Genomic DNA, 15,225 nt, shown 5'->3' with positions numbered 1-15,225 from the left:
GATGTTCTTCTCTTTGTGCGTGGAGCCGAACACATCGACGGCCTGTTTGTTGATCAGAGTCCAGAAGTTCTCGAAGGAGATGTTCTGACCATTCTCGACGCCCATCTGCTGCAGAACCTGAGCCAGAGCGTCCTCGCCCTCCAGCGTCTGCAGATAGAGAAACGCAGACGACGTGATGAGAAGACCACCTTAGATAAAGCTTTAACAAGATTCAGATCCGTCTGATATCTGAGAGCTCAGACTGATACAGAGGTGGTCTGGGATGTCCTCATCTGGACTGGACTGGACTGGTTGTGTACCTGCTACTATACTGGCACCCAGTACAGACCAAAAACGGCCAGTGTCAACCCCAGTCTAACCAGTGCTCCCCTAGATTGATCTAAATAGTTTACCAGTGTGTTCTTTAAAAGTATGTTTATGATAACATGAGGGAGAAAAGCTGTTAAAGAGGCTCTGCTAGCCTCTCAGCTAGTGGCTAATTAGCCCCCACTCCTTCCTATCAGCATGTAGAGACACTGAGCCGTGGTCAGAGAGACGATGGATGGAATGTTGAGATGTGAATGGATTTATTAGTAGGGATGCTGAGCAGGCATCCACACTATTGATATTTGTGTCGGCCATTTTGTTTATTATTAAACATCCTCAGCACCGGCTATCTCCTCCTTCATACTTTGTCGTATCGACACCGTTTAAACTTTTAAAAAATTCAGTTTCTCTGCCATTCGACTGCTATGACTTTTCTCATTTCTAACTTTTATAATTTTTAAAATATTTAACTTTGTTTAACAATGTTAAATGGATGGCAAAATTTCACAAATCTGCACTTTTTCCACTGCTCATAACTTTGGCACTCCTCGGGCTATTTTCACTATTCTAATATCAAACTCTTCAGCTTCTTGTGCTCTTTTCAGCTATTTTCAATACTTTTTAATACTATTTATACTTTTTCAACCATTTTGCTTTTTGCTGATCAAACTTTAAAAGATTCTGTCTCTCAGACGTTTTACAGTGGAGTACATGGAGAGGCTTAGCGTGATGACATCATCGCTAGAGTGGAGGACGAAAGAGGCAGCACTTCCAAACAAACTACGGTCCTGAGAAAAATATTGGCTCCAGAGAAATAATTTCAACAGTAAAACGTAGCCACATGTCTCCTCTTGCTCACAAAAAGGTTTGAGGTCAAAGGGAACGACGGTTTTGGCACAGTGATCTTCAGAGCGTGACCGGCAGCCCTTCAGCTGCCATCTACGGCTATACAGTTTTGGACTCAGATCCCTGACTGTGAGCTTTCAGAACCCTATTTTTTAACTAATGATTGAATTATGATTTTTCATAAAAACATAAAAAATATATCACTGCATTCAGCAGCTTCTACTGATTCTCGTGATACCGTTGGTTTTCTGCTAGCTTTCACAACTACAGCTTAAATTGACTTTAGCTGTTTCTCAATATGCATACTTCAGCGTTCTTCTGGACTTACAGACTTGTGATTCGTCATCAATCAAAGCCAAAGTTTTGTTCCAATTCAAGGTCTGAATCGAAACAAGTTCACTCAAAGTACCTGGATGTGGACTCACCCCGCCCCTTTTACCAAGTCTGCTGCTGGACGTAACTTGAGCGGACTTTTCACAGTTAAAATCCCACAATGCAATTTGCGCCATCCAGCAGGAAACTCAAACAATGGCGGAGGAGAAGTCACACAATTGTAAGTAACCATTGCTGCCGTGTAAAATATGAATAAATTACTTGTTTGTGATAGAATTGTGTCTGAAACCCAGAAACGTTGGATGAGTTGGATAAAATTCATCCTTGACAAATTCTAAATGGACGATGTCGGTGTTTTTGGAAACACTAGCAACGGGACAAGCGGATGTGACGTGTAGGTACGTCCGCTGCTGTTCCAATGTTAGTAGGATCGTCCGGCGGACTCCCGTACCCCTGAAGTCCGAACTCTGGAACGAAACTTGCCAAGGCTGAATTTCCAGAGACTGCAAGTTTGAACTTGTGAACTTTGAATTGAGAAACAGCTTTTGTCTCAAACAGTGTCTTTAACAGGTGTGACTAATTTGCTTTGATCTCAGCTGTCATGTCATACAGGCATTTGTTACCATAGCGACCTGGGAATCCTACAAACACAAGGTCATGCTTTAACATTCTCCTTGACTATAACATACATGTGGCTTTAAATAAGCAATTTTAAAGATATCATCTTCACATTTTAATAAAACAATGTGCTAATGTGTAAATCTTTACATTTTTCACAAAACAGCTGCTGTGCTCTTCAGCTTTGATGCTATTTATAGCTATTCTTATGCTATGCTTAGCTATTTTTCCACTATTTTCAGCTGTTTTCAAGCTTTTACGCTATTTATTACGTTCTCAGCTACTTTTATGCTATTTTCAGTTAGTTTATACTATTTTCATTTATTTTTAGGCGCGTTGAGCAATTCATATGCTATTTTAAGCTATTTTTAGGCTACTTTCAGCTTTCCTTATGCTATTTTCTGCTATTTTCTGCTACTTTCAGCTATTTTTTAGGTTAGTTTCAGCTATTTATAGGCTAGTTTCAGCTTTTCTTATGCTATTTTCTGCTTTTTTAGGCTACTTTCAGCCATTTTTGGGCTATCTTCAGCCTTTTTCTCTCAGCATCCCCACGAAATTTCAGCTGAAATTGCAATTTTGATCTAGTTTAAACTAAGAACATTAAAACTTGAAAAAAGCGTGTTTCATCATCAGCAGATCTTCCAACAGTCAGATAAATATTTAATCATTTCAGACGTCCTTCTCTGCTTTTGTTGCTGATGCAAATCTGAAAGGCATCCAGCTGAAGAGATATCTGTGCTGTGATTGGACAGGGAGCTGTGATGTCACAATGCATACCTTGGCAAATGTTGGCTGAGATAAAATTCAAAATCATGAGATTAAGATGTCAAAATATGAGATTAAATTTGAAGTTCATGAGTTTTAAAAGTCAAAATATGAAATAAAATTTAAATCATGAATTTTAAAGGAAATTAACTGAGATAAAAGTCAAAGTTAGGAGTTGAAAAAGGTCAAAACACGATATAAAAGTCAAAATCATGACTTTAAAAGGTCAAAATAGCATTTAAAATGTAAAATAATGAATCTAAAAGGTAAAAAGATGAGATAAAAAGTCAAAGTTGTGAGATGTTAAGGTTAAAACATGAAATAAAAAGTCAAAATCATAACTTTTAGTCAGAACTGTGAGATACCTTGGCAAACGCTGGCAGCTGATTGGACAGCATGGTCTGGAACTGTGTGGTGTTCATGGTCGGCTGGTTGTCAGCGGCTTTATGGAACTCGGTGACAAACGAGTTGATGGCCAGCTCCAGATCCGAGTACTGAGAGAGGAGAGAAACACGGAGACAGAGGTCAGAGGTCAAAGGTCGCCAACGTGGTTGAAATGTTCAAAATGCACCGTGGACAAAAACAGAGTGAATCCAGCATAAGTAGCTCCGTAGTGTTTCTACTTTTAAAAGCTAAAGTGATGTCTGTAGGAGAAACTGAGGCGGAGTTATAGGGCTGAAATGATGTGTGTGTGTGGGTGGGGGTGTGTGTGGGTGGGTGTGAGATAGAATGTTGGGACTCTCTCAGTCAGGTCAAATCATCTCAGTCCAAGCCTCGTCATGAACTATCGCTGCTACGGCTGTGTTTGTTCAGCTGGCTTCCTGATTGGCTATCATTCTACTCCAATTCTAGGGTGCCGTCTCAGCTGTCCTCCACGCTAAGCACACACAGCAGGATTTCTAGAACCATCTGAACACACCACAGTCTCGAGAATCATCTGATAATCGGGCCTTTGAAATCCGGCTGAACCAGCTCATCTATCACGTAGAGTCCCAACATTCTACCACATACACAAACAACTGTCGACTTTAAAGCCCTCTAACTCCAGCTCAGCTCCTCCTACAGACTTCCTCTTGGCTTTAAAAAGTACAACAATTGTTCCGCTATCTATGCTAGATTCCCTTTACGCTATCTTTCAAACATTTCCAATAACTCTGTTAATAACTCTGCTAATAATCACTGCTCAGACTTTCAGCGTGTGTGTGTGTATGTGGTAGAATGTTGGGACCGTCTCAGTGAGATCAGAGACTTCACTTTTGTGCTCCGGGCTGCAGAGGCGTTGTGTTTTGGGGTTGTCCATTGTTGATTTTGAAGGGACAGACCCAAACAGCTGATCGGCGCTGAGGCGGAGGAACATGTGACCGCGCTCTCTCTGACGGAATGTCGTGTATGTATGACCAGGTACCCTCTAACACCTCTCACACCCCCTACACATCCCTTTAAGTCAGGGGTGTCAAACTCAAGGCCCGGGGGCCAAATCCGGCCCATGATGCAGTTACACCCGGCCCACCAGACCTTATATATCTTTATTTAAACTGTCCCACCAGTCTGAGGTCTGCAGATTTCCTCCTTTATAAAAATGTAAACTGAACCTGATGATTTATAACATCCTTGCTGAGTCATAAAAATTAGAAAAAGGAAAGAGTAAAAAAAATTTGATGAAAAAGTCAGGAACATGGGAGAAATTTGTGTTTTCTCTGTATTTCCAATTTTGCATCTCACAGTTCTGACTAAAAGTCATGGTTCTGACTTTTCATTTCATATTTTAACCTTTACATCTCATAACTTTGACTTTTATCTCATCTTTTTACCTTTTAGATTCATTATTTTACATTTTAAATGCTATTTTGACCTTTAAAAGTCATGATTTTGACTTTTATATAATGTTTTGACCTTTTTCAACTCTAACTGACTTTTTTCTCAGTTAATTTCCTTTAAAATTCATGATTTTTAAAGTAATTTCATATTTTGACATTTTGAACTCATAATTTTGATGTTTATCTCACATTTTGATTGTTAAATATCGTGTTTTAGATTTTTTCTCAATTTTTCTAACATTTCAACTCCTAACTTTCACTTTTATCTCAAATTTTGATTGTTAAATATCATGATTTTGCTTTTTTTCTCAGTTCTGCTGAACATTTTATCTCCTAACTTTGAATTTTTCTCATTTTTTTACCTGTAAATCATGGTTTCAGTATTCTATCTCATATTTTGCCTTTTAAAAACATTATTTTGACTTTAAATGTCATTTTTTTACCTTTAAAACTTATAAGTTTGACTTTTTATCTCAGATTTTGACTTTTATCTTATTATGTGGACCTTACAATCTTAAACTCATTTAGGTTGACACTCAGAGGTTAAATGTGGACCCTGTTAGGCCCTCAGGTTAGACCCAGATCCAGAATCTGGCCCTGTTTGACACCCCTGCTTTAAGTCATCAGCCATTATAAAAATGTGATCTGAAATAAACGACTGACTGAATAATCAAGTATGACAGCCCATCCCTACTCGCTCATTTAAAGGGCCAGTTGCCTTTTTTATTGTCTGGGTTTGAAGCTAAACAGCAGATTTCAGCCGCGTCGGTTTCCAGCTGTGAGTGTTAGTAGCAGAAACTCCCAGCAGCTGGAATCTCAGGAATCTCTGCAATCTGAGCGGGAAGGAAACTCAAACCTCCGACGAGAAGACGAGCACAGACAGGAGATACCAGATGAGATGTCCCACTCTGAAGGAATTTATAGCAACTAAAAAAATATCAGCTTTTACCATCCGTGTTCATGATCTGAGACCGTGCAGTGAGGGCGGAGGGGAGTTATGATGCTCGAATTAAAACTTTGTTAGGATTCAAAGATTCTGTCTGATCATGGCCACAAAAACACAAGTCAAAATACAACAGAACTGAATGTTTACAGAAAAGTCCTGCACATGCTCTCTAACGTACACGTATACCGTCACATAACGACTCTTAAAAACAGCAGGGTTACAATCCTACCTTACTGCTGAGCAGGGCCGGCTAGTGCTGGACTCAAGACCACACCATCTGAGACCAGAGTGCACCGAGACCAAAACAAGACCAAGACTTTTGGGGGTGGAGACCGAGTCAAGACCGAGACAGAGACAAGCTGAGACCGGACAAGACCAGGACCATAAAATCCATTTTAAAAACCATGACAAGGAGTCTGCAACTCTTTCAAAGCACAGCGTGCAAAAATCTCAAATCTGAACACATTTGTTCAACCAACTTCTTGTAAAAAATAAATCCTTGTCTGTATTTAAAAACCACTGACAAGTCTGGAACTATTTCAAATATCTATAAATGAGACATTTATGTAGATTAGTCAGGTGAATGAGGGCTGAAGTAAGAGTTCAGAGGGATTTCTGACTAGAAATAAGACGGACAGATGTCTGAGTGTTTGCAGGTGTAGATGTTTGTGCTTCTCCTTATTATCTCATTAATGAAGTCCAAGAACAGCAGATCAGTCCTGGTCTTGATGGGAAATCCCGAGTCTGGCCAGTCCGAGACAAGACCAAGTAAAAATGCTCTCGAGTCCAAGACAAGACCACGACATTCAAAATGTGGTCTTGAGACCGGTCTCGAAGGGACGTTAGACATCAGGACGCCAGAAAATAAAGAAGAAACTCTGACAACTTGACTAAGTAAATACTTGCAAAATTGTGCAAAACTGACAAGTGGTGGGAATGAGTTAAAAGTGGGTAAAAATATGGCAAAACCCTAACCCTCAGGCACGCAGGTGGTCGAGTGGTTTAAGGCGCTACCCATGCGAGCGGCCTGGGTTCAAATCCAGCCTGTGGCCCTTTACCGCATGTCTCTCCCCTGTTTCTGAGTCTATACACTGTCCTTCATCTGTCCAATAAAGGCATAAAAAAGGCCAAAAAAAAAAAAAAAAAAACCCTAACTGTCCTGTAGGAGGAGCAAAATTGGAGTTTTAGGTCTTCATAACAAGATAGCAGCAAATCTTTGTTAAAAGTGGTGGGAAGGGGTTAACATTGGCAAAATGTGTCAGAACCCTAACCCCCCTCTAGGAGGAGCTGAGCTGGAGTTTTAGGGCTTGGAAGTCGACTGGGAACATTGGGACCCTCTTAAAGCTCGGTTATGCTTTCTGCACGGACAAAAACGGATGCAGAATCATGATGTGGAAATGTCTGGTGCATTTATACCTAGCACCAGCTTCCTTTTCGCTGCTGATATTCTCCCAAAAGCTAGGGGGCAGTACCTTCAAGAATCACGTCTGTAGCGTCATTAATGCCATAGTCATAGAGGAAGACTCGTTGATCATGGAGAGCCATGAAGAGGAGCTGCTGTGTTTACTGTTGTTAGAGCATTAAAGAGAGAGATGGTCCATACAGCCGCGCAATCAAGAGAGGAAGGACGAGGGGGGGTACGATGTTCTTGTAGGCCAATGAGAGAGATGAAGAAGTACCTGGCCGTCTCTGTGATCTTTCAGAGAAGAATCATACAGGTGTTCATAGTTTCTGACTTCTGTCACCAAAAACTCCTCAAAGTCGTCCATTCTGATGTGTGCCGCATCCGCATCTGTGAAAAGTTCAGGTATGTGTGTGCACAGATGAAAATTACCATACCAAGTACCATACAAACCACGCCCCCTACAAAACACGCCCACTTGTGCTATTTGCTTAGTCTAAGGTTAACTTAAATTAGTTTAGATAGGCCTTAATTAGCTTTAGGTTAGGTTTAGCATTTAAATTCCACTGGTTAGAGTTAGATTTAATTTATTATACGGATCGATGGGGCGTGTTTTTTAGGGGGCGTGTTTTGTAGCGGCTGCGGCTGCAGCTAGACCCTTTTCAAAAATTGGCCGCATGGAACCCCCGCAAAGGGGCGTGTCCTAATATTTGACGTCACGTTCAACGTGTGGACACTCGGGACCTCGCGGATGCGTCAAGCATAAAACAGCCCTAAAACTCCACCCCAGCTCCTCCTACAGACTCATCTAGGCTTCAAAAAGAAGAATTATTCACAAGTTTCTGCTGGATTCACTTTTTGCTGTCGTTGACACATATGAAGTCTGACCATGATTTTTTACCCTGTGTGTGTGTGTGTGTGGGGGTGTGTGTGTGTGTGTGTGTGTGTGTTATAGAATGTTGGGACTCTCACAGTGAGATCAAAGCAAAAAGAGAACAGCATAGCAACAACAGGCAGAGCTAACCTGATTGGTCCATCCTGTCCCAAAAATCAGAGCCAAAAATTAAAGGCATGCTCCCAAAACATGAAATTGTGCTCATGAATTCTGCAGCAATAATGACTCCATACATTCTTTTCCTCACACTGTTGGGACCTTAACCTTTACGGGGTTGAACAGTTCAGGCCGTGTGTTTATTAGTTTATTGTCCCTTCATGAATCAGTAACCACGGCGGTCATTTACTACGGTCACGTCTTTGTGGTCGCTAACTCAGCGAGGTAAGAGGAGAACAGTCATTTCTGTCACATCCTGATATAAATCACCTTAAATGTGTTCAATCATTTATACTGACACACATTCCTCTATTATTGACTGTTTTTAGGTCAGACGGCTGACCTGGACACGTCAATGATTCCTTTAACTGTACGCTCGTAAACACGGCGGCGTGGAGTTAAATATGAACGGATCAAATAAACAGAAATCAAACAGACTCTCAGCGCTGCTTCTGATTGGCTGATGGGCTCTTCCTGTGAGTAAAGATCCTGCGTTTACACACAGAGTCACACCTTTGAATCATAAAAACTGTGTGAAGAGGAAAGGCTCTCTGGAAAATAACTGAGTCTATTCTGCAGGGCATGGAGGTCCAAACTGTGGCCCGGGGTCCATTTCAGTCGGGAGCACTTTGTTTAAGAAGCAAACCAGATTTATGGTTATAAATATTTGTCTTTATTGTCAGGTATTTATGAGCTCTTGTTCTGGACCCAGGTTAAAAATAAAATACAGTTATCACAATAAACCAGGATGTTTCTGACCTCCATGGGTCCAGAAAGCTCTCCTCTTTATCAGCGGCGCCACAATCAGGTAACAATGCGATCAGATTTTTACAAGAATGATACTGAAGTGTTAAACTCTGGTCTGGAGCCTCCTGGACTGTCAGATTAGTGTCAAAGTCTAGAAACCCTCCTGAGTTTGTATTCGGCTGTTAACGTCAGAATCAGCCTGCAGTGATCGTTGTAGAGAGCTGTCTCTGCTGTCACACACGTCTCTGTCTCTTTAACGCCCTCCACGCCAAAGCGCCACCATCCTAACATTCTTCATTTAGTGCATCACTCCATAAATCTCTTTTTTTAATGACAGCGTAATCAGATCCAGAGATCCAGACTCACAAACAGCAGAAAAAACTGGCTCTAAAACCCCGTCTGAACGCCAAACTTTGACCCTCCTCCTCCTCGCTGAGGGAGTGTGTCTTTAAATTCTGATGGAGCTCCGAGGCCCCTGGAGTGTGAGGGGCCCCGAGCAGCTGTTTGGTTTTTCCTGCTCGCCTCGGGCCGAAAAATTTAACAGCTGAATGAGATCAGACCTGCTCTCTCCCAGGACCCGCGCTGTTGTGAAAGAGGGCGGCGGCCGCCAAGACGCTCGGCCAGCGTTCTAGAGAACACTGCAGATCCTCCAGCCACAAAAGGGGACTAAAGACCAGTTTAGAAAAAATTAAACCAGTTTGGATAGAAGGAAACCAGTTTAGATGGAAGAAAACCAGTTCGGACAGAAGGAAACCAGTTTAGATGGAAGGAAACCAGTTTAGATGGAAGGAAACCAGTTTAGATGGCAGGAAACTAGTTTAGATGGAAGGAAACCAGTTTAGATGGCAGGAAACCAGTTTAGATGGAAGGAAACCAGTTTAGATGGAAGGAAACCAGTTTGGACAGAAGGAAACCAGTTTAGATGGAAGGAAACCAGTTTAGATGGCAGGAAACCAGTTTAGATGGCAGGAAACCAGTTTAGATGGAAGGAAACCAGTTTAGATGGAAGGAAACCAGTTTGGACAGAAGGAAACCAGTTTAGATGGAAGGAAACCAGTTTAGATGGCAGGAAACCAGTTTAGATGGAAGAAAACCAGTTTAGATGGCAGGAAACCAGTTTAGATGAAAGGAAACCAGTTTAGATAGAAGGGAACCAGTTTAGATGGTAGGAAACCAGTTTACATGAAAGGAAACCAGTTTAGATGGAAGGGAACCAGTTTAGATGGAAGGAAACCAGTTTAGATGGAAGGAAACCAGTTTAGACAGAAGGAAACCAGTTTAGATGGAAGGAAACCAGTTTACATGAAAGGAAACCAGTTTAGATGGAAGGGAACCAGTTTAGATGGAAGGAAACCAGTTTAGATGGAAGGAAACCAGTTTAGACAGAAGGAAACCAGTTTAGATGGAAGGAAACCAGTTTAGATGGAAGGAAACCAGTTTAGATGGCAGGAAACCAGTTTAGATGGAAGGAAACCAGTTTAGATGGCAGGAAACCAGTTTAGATGGAAGGAAACCAGTTTAGATGGCAGGAAACCAGTTTATAAGGAAGGAAACCAGTTTAGAAAGCAGGAAACCAGTTTGGATAGAAGGAAACCAGTTTATAAGGAAGGAAACCAGTTTAGAAAGCAGGAAACCAGTTTGGATAGAAGGAAACCAGTTTAGATGGAAGGAAACCAGTTTAGAAAGCAGGAAACCAGTTTGGACAGAAGGAAACCAGTTTATAAGGAAGGAAACCAGTTTAGAAAGCAGGAAACCAGTTTGGATAGAAGGAAACCAGTTTAGATAGAGGAAAACCAGTTAAGATAGAAGGAAACCAGTTTAGATGGAAGGAAACCAGTTTAGAAAGCAGGAAACCAGTTTGGATAGAAGGAAACCAGTTTAGATGGAAGAAAACCAGTTCGGACAGAAGGAAACCAGTTTAGATGGAAGGAAACCAGTTTAGATGGAAGGAAACCAGTTTAGATGGCAGGAAACCAGTTTAGATGGAAGGAAACCAGTTTAGATGGAAGGAAACCAGTTTGGACAGAAGGAAACCAGTTTAGATGGAAGGAAACCAGTTTAGATGGCAGGAAACCAGTTTAGATGGAAGAAAACCAGTTTAGATGGCAGGAAACCAGTTTAGATGAAAGGAAACCAGTTTAGATAGAAGGGAACCAGTTAAGATGGTAGGAAGCCAGTTTACATGAAAGGAAACCAGTTTAGATGGAAGGGAACCAGTTTAGATGGAAGGAAACCAGTTTAGATGGCAGGAAACCAGTTTAGATGGAAGGAAACCAGTTTAGACAGAAGGAAACCAGTTTAGATGGAAGGAAACCAGTTTAGACAGAAGGAAACCAGTTTAGATGGAAGGAAACCAGTTTAGATGGAAGGAAACCAGTTTAGATGGCAGGAAACCAGTTTTTTAAATAGAAGGAAACCAGTTTAGATGGAAGGAAACTAGTTTAGATGGCAGGAAACCAGTTTAGATGGAAGGAAACCAGTTTAGATGGAATGAAACCAGTTTATAAGGAAGGAAACCAGTTTAGAAAGCAGGAAACCAGTTTGGATAGAAGGAAACCAGTTTATAAGGAAGGAAACCAGTTTAGAAAGCAGGAAACCAGTTTGGATAGAAGGAAACCAGTTTAGATGGAAGGAAACCAGTTTAGAGATCTGGAAACCAGTTTGGATATAAGGAAACCAGTTTAGATCGAAGGAAACCAGTTTAGATGGAAGGAAACCAGTTTAGATGGAAGGAAACCAGTTTGGACAGAAGGAAACCAGTTTAGATGGAAGGAAACCAGTTTAGATGGCAGGAAACCAGTTTAGATGGCAGGAAACCAGTTTAGATGGAAGGAAACCAGTTTAGATGGAAGGAAACCAGTTTAGATGGAAGGAAACCAGTTTAGACAGAAGGAAACCAGTTTAGATGGAAGGAAACCAGTTTAGATGGAAGGAAACCAGTTTAGATGGCAGGAAACCAGTTTAGATGGAAGGAAACCAGTTTAGATGGAAGGAAACCAGTTTGGACAGAAGGAAACCAGTTTAGATGGAAGGAAACCAGTTTAGATGGCAGGAAACCAGTTTAGATGGAAGAAAACCAGTTTAGATGGCAGGAAACCAGTTTAGATGAAAGGAAACCAGTTTAGATAGAAGGGAACCAGTTTAGATGGTAGGAAACCAGTTTACATGAAAGGAAACCAGTTTAGATGGAAGGGAACCAGTTTAGATGGAAGGAAACCAGTTTAGATGGAAGGAAACCAGTTTAGACAGAAGGAAACCAGTTTAGATGGAAGGAAACCAGTTTAGATGGAAGGAAACCAGTTTAGATGGCAGGAAACCAGTTTTTTAAATAGAAGGAAACCAGTTTAGATGGAAGGAAACTAGTTTAGATGGCAGGAAACCAGTTTAGATGGAAGGAAACCAGTTTAGATGGAATGAAACCAGTTTATAAGGAAGGAAACCAGTTTAGAAAGCAGGAAACCAGTTTGGATAGAAGGAAACCAGTTTATAAGGAAGGAAACCAGTTTAGAAAGCAGGAAACCAGTTTGGATAGAAGGAAACCAGTTTAGATGGAAGGAAACCAGTTTAGAAAGCAGGAAACCAGTTTGGACAGAAGGAAACCAGTTTATAAGGAAGGAAACCAGTTTAGAAAGCAGGAAACCAGTTTGGATAGAAGGAAACCAGTTTAGATAGAGGAAAACCAGTTAAGATAGAAGGAAACCAGTTTAGATGGAAGGAAACCAGTTTAGAAAGCAGGAAACCAGTTTGGATAGAAGGAAACCAGTTTATAAGGAAGGAAACCAGTTTAGAAAGCAGGAAACCAGTTTGGATAGAAGGAAACCAGTTTAGATGGAAGGAAACCAGTTTAGATGGAAGGAAACCAGTTTAGATGGAAGGAAACCAGTTCAGAAAGCAGGAAACCAGTTTGGATAGAAGGAAACCAGTTTAGATAGAAGGAAACCAGTTTAGATAGAAGGAAACCAGTTTAGATGGCAGGAAACCAGTTTAGATGAAAAGGAACCAGGTCTAAAGACATGTAAACCAGTTCTGTAGACCAGTACACCAGGTCAGACTGCTGGTTCTGGTGGATCTCTGCAGCATCGTGCTTAGACCTCTCACTCCTCCACAGATCTGCTCACGTCTCCAAAAGTTGCCAACTCCAGCCGAGTATTGGGCAAAGATGAGGAGAACCCCAACAACCCGGCTTCACCAACTCTCTCTCCTTTGATGATGTCATCTTTAGAGCTAAGCTCAGCTCTCCACTAGCTAGCATGCCGTGTAGAGATATTTATCAGTGAGCTAGAACGTTCCTTCTCTGAGTCGTGGTCTTGCTGGGCAGTAAAGTTGCCAATGTTTTTGTGCAATTTGAACAATTTAAAGGAACTTGAACAACTAAGTTGTCTGGAAATGTTGTCAACGTTTTTGGAATTTGCCTGCAGTTTTCCATTGACAGCCCTGCTGTCAGGAAAAGTGGAACTGTGGTCAGTTAACACCGTGTGCAGGAACCTGAACGACGTTTTTCAGTGAGTAGCACTGCAGCACAGAAACGTTTCTGTGCAGTTTAGACCGTCTGCAGGTGTCTGCAGGTGTCTGCCTGATTTGGAGCCAAATGGAAATGTTGCTGAAGTTTTTTGGTGCAATTTCTACCGTGTGCAAGAACAATTCAAAGCAATTTTCAGCCTCTACTTTTATGGCAGCTTTAGAAACATAACTTTATTACAGCCAGTCCTAAACTCCTCCACTGAAGCAGACGTTAAAGTGAATTTATGATTTTACTGAGATATCAGTAAACAGAGAAGGACACGGACTGTTGTTGGGGTTACATAAAGATCTCTGCATGTTAGGAAGTGTTGGAGCCAATCATGCAGTGAGTGAGGGGAGATGAAACCGCCCTGCAGACCCTGAAGCAGACACACCTTTACTCCAAAACTATCAGCTCCATATTTTCAACATTTGACTCAAAAAAGAGAGAAATAAAGACGAGCTTTGGGTTTAGGTGAAAATAAACATCAAATTAGATGATTGCTTTTCTAGATGCCATCATCTGTTTATGAACAACAGAAAGAAATGTGACTCCTAGCCTTAAACTTAACTCTAAAATCTGTCACCCAATCACTCCACCTCTAATCTGATCACTTTAATCAATTACTGATCAATCAGCCGGCTTACCTTAGTCGCCATATGTGCAGGTTAGTTGGCCAAAAAGACAGAAACACACCCACGGAGAGAGAGAGAGTGAAGACTGACGGAGAGTTTACGCTCACAGACGCGGTTTCCTGCAGAATCCTCCCCTCCACACTGGACACACCCACAGACACACAAATATGCACACTACAGGCTGGGGGCTGACCAGAAGAACCAGTCTGCTGCTGGACGACACCCCACAGCTATTTGAGGAGCTTATGTGGTCGACCTGGAGCAGGGGAGGGGTTAGAGTCCCAGACCAGTATGAGGCTTTTACCATTCAACCAAAACCAGTCACAGAGCAGTATGAGGCTTTCACCATTTAACTAAAACCAGTCATAGACCAGTATGAGACTTTCACCAATCAACCAAAACCAGTCACAGACCAGTATGAGGCTTTCACCATTTAACTAAAACCAGTCACAAACCAGTATGAGGCTTTTACCATTCAACCAAAACCAGTCATAGACCAGTATGAGACTTTCACCATTTAACTAAAACCAGTCACAAACCAGTATGAGACTTTCACCAATCAACCAAAACCAGTCACAGACCAGTATGAGGCTTTCACCATTTAACTAAAACCAGTCACAAACCAGTATGAGGCTTTCACCATTTAACTAAAACCAGTCACAAACCAGTATGAGACTTTCACCAATCAACCAAAACCAGTCACAGAGCAGTATGAGGCTTTAACCATTCAACTAAAACCAGTCATAGACCAGTATGAGGCTTTCACCATTTAACTAAAACCAGTCATACACCAGTATGAGGCTTTAACCATTCAACTAAAACCAGTCATAGACCAGTATGAGGCTTTCACCATTTAACTAAAACCAGTCATACACCAGTATGAGGCTTTCACCATTTAACTAAAACCAGTCACAAACCAGTATGAGGCTTTTACCATTCAACCAAAACCAGTCACAGACCAGTATGAGACTTTCACCAATCAACCAAAACCAGTCACAGAGCAGTATGAGGCTTTCACCATTCAACTAAAACCAGTCACAGACCAGTATGAGGCTTTCACCATTTAACTAAAACCAGTCATACACCAGTATGAGGCTTTCATTATTCAACTAAAACCAGTCATAGACCCGTATGAGGCTTTCACCATTTAACTAAAACCAGTCACAGACCAGTATGAGGCTTTCACCATTTAACTAAAACCAGTCATACACCAGTATGAGGCTTTCATTGTTCAACTAAAACCAGTCATAGACCCGTA

The sequence above is a fragment of the Cheilinus undulatus genome, linkage group 8, assembly GCF_018320785.1.
Source record: "Cheilinus undulatus linkage group 8, ASM1832078v1, whole genome shotgun sequence".
In the NCBI taxonomy this organism is placed as follows: domain Eukaryota; kingdom Metazoa; phylum Chordata; class Actinopteri; order Labriformes; family Labridae; genus Cheilinus; species Cheilinus undulatus.
Note: the sequence above shows the minus strand (reverse complement) of the source record.